Source organism: Strix aluco, chromosome 3 (assembly GCF_031877795.1).
Source record: "Strix aluco isolate bStrAlu1 chromosome 3, bStrAlu1.hap1, whole genome shotgun sequence".
Taxonomy (NCBI): Eukaryota; Metazoa; Chordata; class Aves; order Strigiformes; family Strigidae; genus Strix; species Strix aluco.
In genome coordinates, this window is record NC_133933.1 from 79,178,756 (window position 1) to 79,191,351 (window position 12,596).

The window sequence follows — 12,596 nt, forward strand, 5'->3', positions numbered from 1 at the left end:
TTCCCAGATCATCCTTCTGACCCTTCTTATATATGGGCGTCACACTGGCCAATTTTCAATCCATCAGGATCTCCCCGGTCAGCCAGGACTGCTGGTAAATGATGGAAAGCGGCTTGACGAGCACCCCAGCCAGCTCCTTCAGCACCCTTGGGTGTATCCCATCCAGTCCCATAGACTTGTGTATGTCTACGTGATGCAGTAGGTCACTGACTGTCTCCTGGATTGTGGGGGGGTCGTTCTCCCAGTCTCTGTCTTCTGGCTGAGGAGGCTGGATTCCCTCAGTACAACTAGTCTTGTTATTAAAGACTGAGGCATTAAACAAGTCAGCCTTTCCCTCATCACTTGTTACCATGTTTCCTCCTGTGTCTAGCAGGGGATGGAGGCTCTCTCTGGTCTTTCTTTTGCTGCTCACATACTTATAGAAACATTTCTTGTTGTCCTTGATTGCTGAAGACAGATTAATTTCCAGCTGGGCTTTAGACCTCCTGATTTCTGCCCTGCACAGCCTCACAGCCTCTTTGTAATCACTGTGAGTGGCTAGCCCCTTCTTCCAAAGGCTGTAAACTCTCCTTTTCTCCCTGCTTTGCAGCCAGAGCTCACATAGATCACATCACACAGAACATAAACTGAAGCATCAACATACTGAAGGCTCTTTTTTTTATTTATTTGCTTCTTGTCCTAGTCTTCCTGCATAACTTTCCAAGTCCAGATTTTGCAGTTTCATGGCCTGAACAGACAGTGACTTGTTTTTCCTTTTGGTGGGATTCTGGCTGAATGCACGCACCTTCATTTGGATGGATGCTGCAATTTGCAAAAGGGACACACAAGAAAGTTGTAATTAACTCCTCCAGAATTTAAATAGTAGTGAGCAGAAGCACATTAATTCTATGGGGAAACCTGCAGGGTTTGGTATATTTTAACAAACAGAGTTTAATTTCACACATTGAGTCAATTCATTTTAGCTTTCCAATGTCCCTCGGGAGACAAGTCCTTAAAGTACACACTGTTTCAGTGGGGACCATAATTCTGTTTACAGAGTACTTAGTTTAGTGAAACTCAGAACTCCAAAGTGCCTTTAGGACTACTGGAAAACAAATGTTAAGTAATAATACAACAATAACATAACAGCTAGATGCATTGAATGTCACAACAGCATTCCTTCTGATTTACAAGAAGTTGTGCAAAATCAAGATTAACCTCCTGGTCTGTAATAGATATCTGCTACAAATGTCAATTGTTATGAAACAGAACCACAATTGGCTTCAGGCTGTCCAAAAGGATCTCTGCAATTTCTTATGGATATTCATGCAAACATGAATTAGAGCAGCAAGCTGCTGACACCTCTGGTGTTAAAGTTAACATGAGAAAAGTGCTATATGTCAAAAAAACACTTCTTACCAATTAAGAGTGTAGAAACACTGGCTACCAGTGAGCGAAGAACAATTATTTTATAGAGATTTTGAATTGTATCACTTTTGTCTGTTCCCTAATGCTTTTTTTTTTTACTTCACTGAAGAAACTGCTAAGACACTAAGATTAACAGCTGTTGCAGCACCATTAGTGGCTCAATGTTGTGCAGAAGTCTACATGTTACTGAACTGACACATTTCTTTACAGACTAAGCAAGTGCAGAATTGCTTATCATTCCTCTATAGAAACAATTTAACCACACTTTTCACAAACAGTAAAATGATCTGGATAACTATAAAAGTTAACTGAAGTTTGCTGTTCTTAAAGATCTACAGTAGACAGTTCTTAATTCCCTGGAGGGACATAAAGCTCAGCTTCAAGATGGGAACACTGAAGACTCCTTTTAGTCTTTTGGTGGACACAGGAGTTGTGGAAATGTGGTCTCCCACTCCCTGGAAAAGGACTTCCACTGCTGTTATGAAGAAGATGGCTACTGCCATTTTAGTAAGATATAATACCCTGTAGATACTTGAAATAACAAAATTACTCAAATTCTAAATTTCAGTTTCACAGCAGTATGTCAGAGTAGTTCTGAGACAGATGCCTGAAGAATTTGTTCCTCAATCTTTTCTCTATCTGGCTTAAGCTTCTCCGTGTGCTGACTATGCTGAACACTAGTAAAAGCCTTATTCTCTTTCATTCTGTAACAGAGAGTATGCACACCTGATTTAGGATTCTGAAACTCACTTGAGGACCATGTCCATTTGATTATTTATATTTCTGTATGGAGCAGAGCATCACCTAAGTCCTTTGACTCTGGACATAGACTATTCCTTTGGGTCTTTTTCAAGTCTCTGCTGAGACTTCTCTTTCACTTTACATTCAACAGATATAAATGAACCTTGATTTTGTTATGTTCTTATGCTTCCAACAAACACAGACACACTCTTTCTCTATCCAAATGAACATTTAGTTATTTACAGTGGAATAGTCTTTGCTTTCTATTTCCATCCTATTAGGCAGAATCTCTGCACCCCAAAGCTGCAGTCAGTTCTGAGTTCTGCTCAGCTTTAGGCATCTTCAGTGAAGTCGTTCACTGAGAGTTCAACAGAAAAAGCTCAACCAGATGTACAACACAAAAAACATTTAGTGATAAAGGGTATAGTATTCTTGTGAGTTTCAGGAGTAAAATAATATTTTACAGTACAAAGATGCACAGCCAGAGGTAGGATACCAACAGGCATGTTCACCTACAACTTCTGCCTCAAGGGTAAGGTTTTGTGGGGTCTAAACAACAGTGTGAGAATATTCCTCTTTTTATTGTGTCCATCCTTTGGGGATAGGTCAGAACAAATAATACTTGATTAACCTGTAGAGGTCATTTATATCAAAGTATTCACCTGAGAAATAAGCTTGAAGAAGTGTAAGTTCCCACCTATCTACAGATTTCTAGGTGCAAGTCACATGTTGTGGTTTACCTAGTTCAGCAAAAATCAGGGAGAATTATGAGTCTTTTTAACTATGGCCTGTCTTTCCTTATAACATTGTCTTCTTTATAATTCAAACTAATTGGTGAAATGGAGAGCAGGTGTTTGGAGCTCCACAACAATGGAGCTCAATGCAGCCAATTTTGACCAAGGTCTCGTCCTCAGTGGTAATCAGTGGTAAGAAACTGGAGGTGTTTGAGCAATGGGGAAGCCAGCAGGAAAGAAAAGAAAGGGAACAAGATGGTTGAACTCAATCTTTGTAAGCATGTAGACCTGGATCTGAGAACCAGTTGTCTAATGAGATCCATAACTGAAATGAAAGATTTTGTCATACTGCAGTTGTGAATTTTAAGCAGAAGCCCTTTATCCATGAGATGGATGCAGTTCATTCTTGAAATATTATATGAAAAATTAAAGTGGTAATTTGATATCAAACTGTTATGATGTCTGTGTAATGACAGTGGCTGAGTACCAGCAAAAGACAAGCTATGACAGAAATAAGAAACTTTCATTTTTTTTCCTACACCTTGATGAGAAATTTTTTTTCTTTTCTAAAACCAATCCATAAATAAAGGAGAAGTATCTGCTTGCATTTGAATTTTATAGTTTAAGGACATGCCATAAAAAATTCAGTAGATTTCAAGGACAGGATATATTAGATATACATTATTAATAAATTAATAGAGATAGGAATGATTTTTAAAATAAGTATTTATAATATTTCCAATAATCTGTGCAATAATGAGCAATACTGCACAAAAAATCTAGCAAAATAAATGTACATTTGCAAGTGCTTAAAGATGAAAGTGATGGTTATTGACTTAAGTTCACAAGATGTAAATAAAGAGGGGGGAAAAAAAGAGATGCAGAGACACAATTTCCATTTCTTATTTTTTCCACAGAGATGGGAAAAAAAGTATTGACGCAGCCATTTTGTCATGTCCGGTGTGGATTTCTGTGGTGTTTCTGTCATGTAATATGCCACAGACTGGATTTGACCATTCATTTGGAAAAGAGGTAGCTCAAGTGGAGAGAAGAATCAGTATCTAATAATATAGAATATCAGAACAACATATTTCTAGTGCAAATAATGTGAATTTCTAACCATTTTTCTGTAGTTTAACTGCCATGACAAAAGCCATATGATATAGCTAGCATTTACAGTGAAGATGAGAAAACATGAAGCCACATTCTAAAGGTTAAACTTGGACAAACTTGCCTTTAAACTTTTAAAGACACTACATGAGGCCATGAAGAAATTGTCTTATTTATTTTTCACCTCCTGAAGGTTTTTCCCTGTTTAGTGTTATGCAGGGATTTAAGATTTAGCATCACTTTTATTTTGTAAAACAAGAAGGCAGTAAAGCCTCCACTATTGTAGGAAGCCTGGGATCAGAAAAAACTAAATAATGCATATCTGAGTATCTTTGACAATAATGCAAACAAACAGTAATATTTTTGCTTGTGGCAAATGTTGGTAATTTTGCAAATTATAATTTGCATTTACATGCATTTGTTATTATTTTAAAATTCCGGCTTAAAAAGGAATCTCAAGATGCTGTGAAGTAGTTCCATCATATTGAAACTATCTGGTTTTGTCTGTACAATACAAAAACATATCTCCTGTTTGACCTTTCTGTAGTACACGCCAAGAATCCATCAGCAAAAATAAGGTTCAACATCAGAATTAAATCGCAAACAGCATTATCTTCATGTACATAATGGATCTTTTATAAAGAGAAAGAATTTCTTTTTCTTTAGACTTAGAGAGATTAAGGTCACATCACAGTATGGTAAAATACACAAACCTCAATAATCTTTGGCAGATTTATTACCTACCACAAACTCACAGATCCCTGTGAATCTTTGCAATTCTTAACATGAACAGCTGGTAGTAAATAACCAAACATAAGTGCTTGATGGAAAGAGAAAGATACCTTCTTATACTCCCAGTGAGGTTCTTCACTGGAAAGCTAATCAAAGAATGATTCAGAAGAAAAACTAAAAACAGTGTTCAGTTTGTTTTTGCAGATGTCCCAACTTTTGAGCTTTAATTTATGGTATAAATATTTCAGTAAAACAACAGATACTACAGTCTGAGCTAAATTAAATTTATCAAGAACTTCGTTTTTTTTTTTTTAAACCCATCTGATTTAGCAAAGTTTTTTATTTGTGAATACTTCAGAGTCATCTAGTTGTGTAGGAGAAAACATTTAACACATTACGAGGTGGAAGAAAGAAAAGAGTAAAAAGCTAGTGAAGCATTAAGGAGCATTAACTAAATTTCTGGATTTTTTTGTTTGTATGCTTGCTAACTTAAATTGTGAAAAGTTTCTGTAGGAGACTTGGAAGGAGAGTCTTGCAAGAAACTCTTTATTTGAGAGTTTTCTGAATGCTTTCTAGAGCTGGGTTGTTTACAGACATCCAGTCTCTTTGCCTGTAAGTCTTTAAATCTTGTTTATCTGTAACAGTTGCTCACATGAGCAGGGTGAATACTGTATTCCCAGAATGGTGCAGGAAACACACACTGTCCATAGACTGACCTCATGGCAGCCCTGTAGAGTATGTAGAGAGTAACTGAACCATATTTGCTGTTTTTATCATCTTTGTCACTGACACAGAACAAATTACAGCCAATTTCACTGAAGGAGTGGGATTCAGAGGGAGAAGCGAGCAGGTGAGGGAAGCTGGATTCTAATCACTTGCTCTCAACAATCATGTTCTACATCCTCTCAGGTCTTCTGAGGGAAGGGGAGTATGTGGAGTCCTGCAGAAAGAGAATGTACCTACATTATAACCTCATTTCATGAAAAATGCATGCTCATGTGTATTTTGAAGTGTTTTTTGTGCTCAGAAAAACTCTTTGTTTATGCTGAAGATTCACATGCAACTAATACTTTGTATCATCTGCAGCATGGTAAATGATGACCTCATTTCCAGCTGTCTTTATCATTTCTCATCTTAGCAAAGCAAAGCAGATCTGGGAACGTAGCTGTCTCACTACCAGAAATGTTAAGTAGTACAGAATGCAGTGTGTATCTCTCACGAAACAGAAGCAGTATCAGTTGCACGTTCTGTTATTTATACTGGCTTCAAAGAAAGTGCTGAATCAAGTTGAAAACGCACGTCACTATCTTTTAAGCATTCAAGGGGTACAAGTCATATCAAAATTAACTGAAATTATAAGATACAGATTTTCACTCTTTTGGAAGAGCAAAAGTGATGGTGAAATACACCTTTGCAAGAGAAAAAAGTTTTGTCAGAGACTAGAATGTACTCCCTGGGGAAAATAAGGCTCTTAAAAACTGCTTTTAACAGCCTCCTTCTCCCTGTGTTTAGTATAAACTCACATCCCAAAATCAAAATAATCCCTTATCTGTCCTTCTTCCCGTGGGAAGGCAAAAGAAACTACAGATATGGCTGTCATATAGAGCATCTGGATGCATTCAAGTATTAAGGTAATGAGCATGGAACAGGATGCAGTTGAACACATACAATATCATGGTAACTCCATCCACACGGAATGGTGTGTTTTTGTCTCAGGTACAAGGTATGGGAAAAGAACAGTTAGACATCTTGCTACAGCTCTGCATGCTTGAAATTGAACCTCATTCTGCACTTAAAGATCATTCTCAATCAAGCTAGCTGTAAATGCATAGTTGATCAGTGGTCTGGAGTTTAAGGCAGTTAGCTATGCTGGCCAACTGCCTAGACACCTTGCCTGGGGAAATCATGTTGGTCAATGGATCACCTCTACACAGATGGACATCCGAGCCTGAGCTTCATACCTCATCATTGGTGTCAGCCACTATGTGGCTTGTACATTAACAGTGACAGATATTTAACTGAATTAGGAAAATTACACTGTTTTTCATCTACTGAGAATCTGGCCTATTTCTTTTTGTATATCATCTCTCACTACATCCTAGGAAGCAATTTTCAAAAGCCATGTCCTCATCATCAATATCAATATGGGGTTATGAATTTATAGCCTATGGGGAGAGAAGTTAAACTAACATTAAGGGCATTTCCATATTCAGATCTCTAAGAACTCATCAGACAAACCACAATACACCAGAAAAAGTCCATATGAGATATTTTGTCTCACCAGATCTAGGAGTGTAGCTGCAGGTAATCTTCTTTAGATAGTGCATAATTTGAACTCATTATTCAACAAGTAAAAATCAGTCTTTATAGGCAAAATTTTCACTGGTTTAATACAAGGAATCATGACAGAAAAGACTCATTCAGGTTATTCAGCTTTTAGCCCTGGACGTAAGGATAGTGAATCACCTGTACACTTGCTCTTCAGAGCAAATTAAAAGAAAATAGCTGATACTTTGGTTTTATCCAATTCAGTTGCTTGATAATGCAGTTGCTTGACTGAACAGCTGGACTACTGCAGAGTGAAATAGAAATTTTGCTGTGATTATAGGCTAGCAGCAAATTAGTACTCACACAAGCAAGGGCTTATTCAGCTGGGCTGAAGTATGACTCGGTGGTGTCTCTGAGTCACAATATCTCTGGATCTGGGGTTGTGTAGCTCATATATCAGCCCTTGTTCAGGTCTCTCCTTAGTCCTAATGTCTGTTCTTATGAGTTTAAAGAAATTCAGATAGAGTTAGAGGTTTATTCACTGAACGTTTTACTATGTCTTTTGCTTTTCATTGTGTTCTTTGTTTTGCATTCTGTTATGCCATCTCGACCCATGTATACGCCTCAGCTTTGTACAGTTCCCTCAGCACAGTAAGCCATGGCTCTTGCATGCTAATTATTAGCTATTTCCTCTTACCTTAGGAATAGGAATGGAAGAAAGAATGAGTCTGGCATCTGAACTTGTTTCACTTTTACTTCCTGCAAAATTTATCATTGTTCTGTTGCAGAGTAGAGTGCCCGTTCTTCACACAATGAGCATCCTATGTAGAGTATTTTGATTCCTCTCCCAAACCAGATTTTAAAACCACGTATTTTCATTCATTCCAGTGGTGTCATTTTAAGTTTTCATTTCCTTTCCCTTTCCATTCCTTATCCTCCATTTGAGTTGCTGACTCTCTGGTCATTTTCTGCTGGAAACAATAAAAATTATATGTGTATGTAAGTTGCCAGAATGATTAATTCTTCACGACTGTTTCCTCTCATCTTCATTTCCATTTTCCCAAGCCTTTCCATATGTCCTTGAATATTTCATTTCAACAATTAAAGTTTCCAAGTTGGCCTATAATGCAGAAACCAACAGCATAGTCTTTTTTCTCTCCCTTCCTCTTTCTTTCTCCTTGGCATGGTGGGAGTCAGTATTTCTACAAAAGTCTGCCACAGACACTGGGCTCTGTGCCTTTGGGAGAGTGAAACAATGTTGGGAGTCACTGGAAAGCTGTGTGTGCCAGGGAAACCCTCTATTTCAAGTGTTCCTGTTCCACTGCTATTTTTTCCCCTCTGGGTTCTTTTGATGGTTTCCAGGTCTCTCTTCTGGGATTAAACTGTTTTATTTGCTGTTGCTACTAGGAAGCATCATCAAAACAGAGAAGTAAAAGAATCTTCCAGTCTTTTTAGTTCAGTTCAACCTGATTGTATGAATGGGATTCAGTAGCAAAAGCATTTAATAAGTGTGCAAGTGCAGTTTAATTATATCTAGACTGTAGTGAAATTGACATTAAAAACCTCTAATGTTGAAAATAAAAGTTGTGGGGTTTTTTGATTTTTAAATCATGAATTCATTATGAAAAGAGAAATCTTGATCGTATGTTGGTAACTGGTGCAATTATGTGATTCTTGTATTGCTTTTCTCCAGCTTGTTCTTTCATTATTAAGTCCATTAGACTAGTGTGAATACATGACTATTAAAATGACAAGCAAGACTATATGTCAATTTTCAATGCAGGCTCTTTGTCATTCCATTTATTATGTTCCAAGTCTTATATTTTTCTCTTTGTGTTGTTTTTCACTGCAGATGTCCTGTCTCATATAATTGTTCCTCTCCTAAGGTCACAGGTCTTGGTGGAAACTGTGTTGCATATATCAGCATATCAGCAACATCACTTTCCATCTGACTCTGAGAATAAATGTTTTTAGAAGGAATAGGAACTGTAACCCACCTTTTCCACTTAACTGAAATGTCAGGATTTGTTCTGGACAAGATAAGTCAATACCAAATGCCTACAATAATTTGCATCCTGAGGTAAGCAGGGACACCAGGACATACCCCACATTTAAGGATATAATTAATTTGCCTCTACCAACTAAATCCTATATGCACTGCTCTCATAGATTCCCATGCTGCCACCAGGTGATAGAACAGTTTTGGTTTCATTCAGCCTTGGTGTCCAGGCTGAACAGTTCAGCTGATGAAACAAGCAGTGAGACTGAGGCTGCTTGCAGCATTTAAATGATCAGTGCCAGTTCCAGAGAACTTAATGTTTAATCTTCAGTACATTACAACAAATTTCCAACTACCTATTAGCCACAGCTCACTTCAAAGATTTAGATTAACTCTGACATCTGAATTCCTCTGCCAGTGAGAGTGTCAATGATGGGTTAGTCTGCTATGATCTTCCCCCTCACCCAAACATGTTTGCATGCATAGCTAACTCACATTTAAAAGCAAGCAAACTCCTCTTATTCACAGGTAAACTGTCATCTAACACCTTTACCTGTATTTAAGGATGCTTTCTTCTCCCAGGAGTTAGTGCAGGGGATGTGTATGAAAGACAGAAGGCAGATCCTTCACAACCACTTCTTCCTGTCCATGTGGCCTCATGCCCTTCCTTTGACATTTCTGATCTTTTCTTTTCCAAGTGATGTGCTTACTGGGGTATATGGATGCTGATCTGCACTTGGCAGTGACAGCCTTTCAGGATGCATCATAGTGGAGGCTTTCCAGGGTGATTACATCCTGCTCCATTCACTTCCCTCCTGTCTCAACACATTTCCAGCACATTTCCTTGTGATCAGGTACATCCTTGTGCAAGAAGTGCCTCTAGAATTTGGGCTACTCTGCCTGACTCTCTCTAGCTCACTCTAATTAACTTGCTCTTTTCCCTTCCCTTCCCTTCCCTTCCCTTCCCTTCCCTTCCCTTCCCTTCCCTTCCCTTCCCTTCCCTTCCCTTCCCTTCCCTTCCCTTCCCTTCCCTTCCCTTCCCTTCCCTTCCCTTCCCTTCCCTTCCCTTCCCTTCCCTTCCTTCCCTTCCCTTCCCTTCCCTTCCCTTCCCTTCCCTTCCCTTCCCTTCCCTTCCCTTCCCTTCCCTTCCTTCTCTCACCTCTTACCTTTTCTCTTCTTTTTTCTGTCTACTGTCCTCCTTTTTCCTTTTCCCTTTTCCTTTTTTCCTTCTTTTCCTTCTTGGCCTCCTTTTCCTTTTCCTTTTCCTTTTCCTTTTCCTTTTCCTTTTCCTTTTCCTTTTCCTTTTCCTTTTCCTTTTCCTTTTCCTTTTCCTTTTCCTTTTCCTTTTCCTTTTCCTTTTCCTTTTCCTTTTCCTTTTCCTTTTCTCCTTCCCTTTCTCCTCCTATTCCCCTTTCCCCTTCTCCTTCCCATTTTCCTTCTTTTTCTTTTTTTTTTTTTTTTTGTCTCTCTTCTTTCTTTTCAAGCTCCTACTTCACAGATAGGACTTAGAATGCCCAGAAAAAAAAGTCACAGTTACTTTCATCACTATTATGATTCAATACAGGATTCCTAGCAATGAAAGCATGATCTACTTCAGATTCTCTCAGTAAACTAGGGTGCTGCATGGGAAAAAAAAAGTCTTAATCACAGACATGTCTGGAGCTGCAATTTCAGTTTCAAACTTTTATACTTCAGATTGACTTCAGCTGATTAACAAATACGGTTCCTAAATGAAATAAGAGTCCATGTGGGTTATATACTGGTTGAAGTACAACCTTCTCCCTCAGGCAGGTCTATGAATATACAATTGAAAATTGTAGCTTTATATCTTCTGGGGAACAGATACAGAAAGAGATTTTGGCATAAAATACCCAAAACAAGGGCAAAAAATCGTTTATTTCATCAGTATGTTATAATCTATTTTTATTTTCTATGAATATTCAAAGAACAAAACTAGAATTTTGGGGAAGAATGTTCATGGAAATATTAATGCAGAAAAGAAGATAAAAGCATCAGATCTGCATGTTTCACTTTCAAAAGTATGCATGACTTTTACTTGGTCCCTTTTTTCCCTGCTTTACTCCCGATGCAACAGCACTTCCACTAGAGTTAATGAGCTTCTGCCCCTCTGACCAAAGGCAGGGCCAGAAATATCAAACATTATACCTCAAATCTGGTGATAGAATGACTTGAACACTGCCCTTCCAGCCTGACCTCATACCGTTCTGATTCCTCAAGATGAAACCATCCAAAATCAAAGCATCCTTCTGGGTGTCCAGCCCCTTGCCATCACTCTTCACAGCCAACCCTGCTTTCCTTCCCACAGCACCCTGCCATAGTGTGTAACAGAGCCATAACTGTTTCCCAGAGCTTACTTTCATTGCAGCCCCACGGCCACAAAGTGTATCAAAAAAATGAGTGCAAAAACCGAAAGAACACCCTGTTGCTGACTGGGACAGGGATGAATCATGTCATAGTTCAGAGCACCGTTGTTGCTCTGGCACCGAGTCACCGCACTCTGTCTCTGCCAAGGCGGGTGTCAGCTGGTGAATTATAACATTGGCAGACAGGACAGAGATAAGCAAAAACCACAATGACAGCTGCTACACAGAACTATTCTTTCTGGCCTGCTGAATACAGAAATACATTGTGTAAATAAAGACAGACAGCTTCATTATGCAATTGTCGTCTCCACTGAAGAAGTAGTATTGATTCAGGAAACGATACCCAAGCTCATCAGACTAATGTGTTCTTGCTTTTGGACTCCCAGTGTAGTCAGAAATATAGTAATGTAACTCTCTAACAATAGTTCTACAGAAATATGTTCTCAATGGAGAAAGAAGGTCCTGGTGATAATCTAGTCATTTTGGTTCTGATAAATGCTTCTCACATCTATTTGAGTACAGAGCAAAACATGGAAACAGACACATTCACCTTACAGGGCAGATGTAAAATGTAACAGGAGTTAACAAATAATGTCTGTATAGAGATATCACGATATCATTCCATCAGTGGAAATCAGCAAATAATTCTTTTCTGTTCTGTTCTAGCTCAAGTGGTAAAGAAGCACTGGATGAGAAAATTATAATAGATAAACCACAGAAATGATCTGAAGTTATCTTACTGTAGGGTGTTTATTAAACTGTTGTTTTACCTTCTTTTACATAATTATCTTTGCAAATGATGCAGGGAGACACTTTAGAGTGTGGGATGCAAGACAGCATTTAAACAATCTTTCAAACGGCCCCATTCACCTTTTGCTTTAACCTGACATCACTGAGCCCCTTAACTGAACAAAATGAAGTGAGGAGTAACTGCAGAGATGTTCTCATGGGTGAAAAGCACATGAAACTATTCATTTTGAAAATAAAGGATGGGAAAGTTAAATCAGAAGCATATTGTGCTGAATATTGCAGGGTATTCGTCTTTGGGAGTGTTAGGGAGTAGAAGACTCTTAAACTTAAAAACGTGGGAGATAAATAGACTGTAAAGAAAGGGTAAGCAGTGTTATTCTCAGCAGGAATTAGTCAACTATCCAAAGCTCATGAGAACAATTCCAGTTTTCAAGGGGCAATTGTGTCCGAACTGGCTCAGCTATACATTTG

At 38.4% G+C, this 12,596-nt stretch overlaps 1 long non-coding RNA gene across 1 annotated transcript; it reads right to left on the reverse strand.

Moving 5' to 3' along the window:
- Window positions 1–640: 640 nt before the first annotated feature.
- On the reverse strand, window positions 641–7,807 carry LOC141921825 (uncharacterized). Its single transcript, XR_012622791.1, has 2 exons — window positions 7,690–7,807; window positions 641–801 (listed from the first exon to the last, which is right to left on the reverse strand). It is a non-coding gene; the product is annotated as an uncharacterized LOC141921825 (long non-coding RNA).
- Between the last annotated feature and the right edge of the window lie 4,789 nt (window positions 7,808–12,596).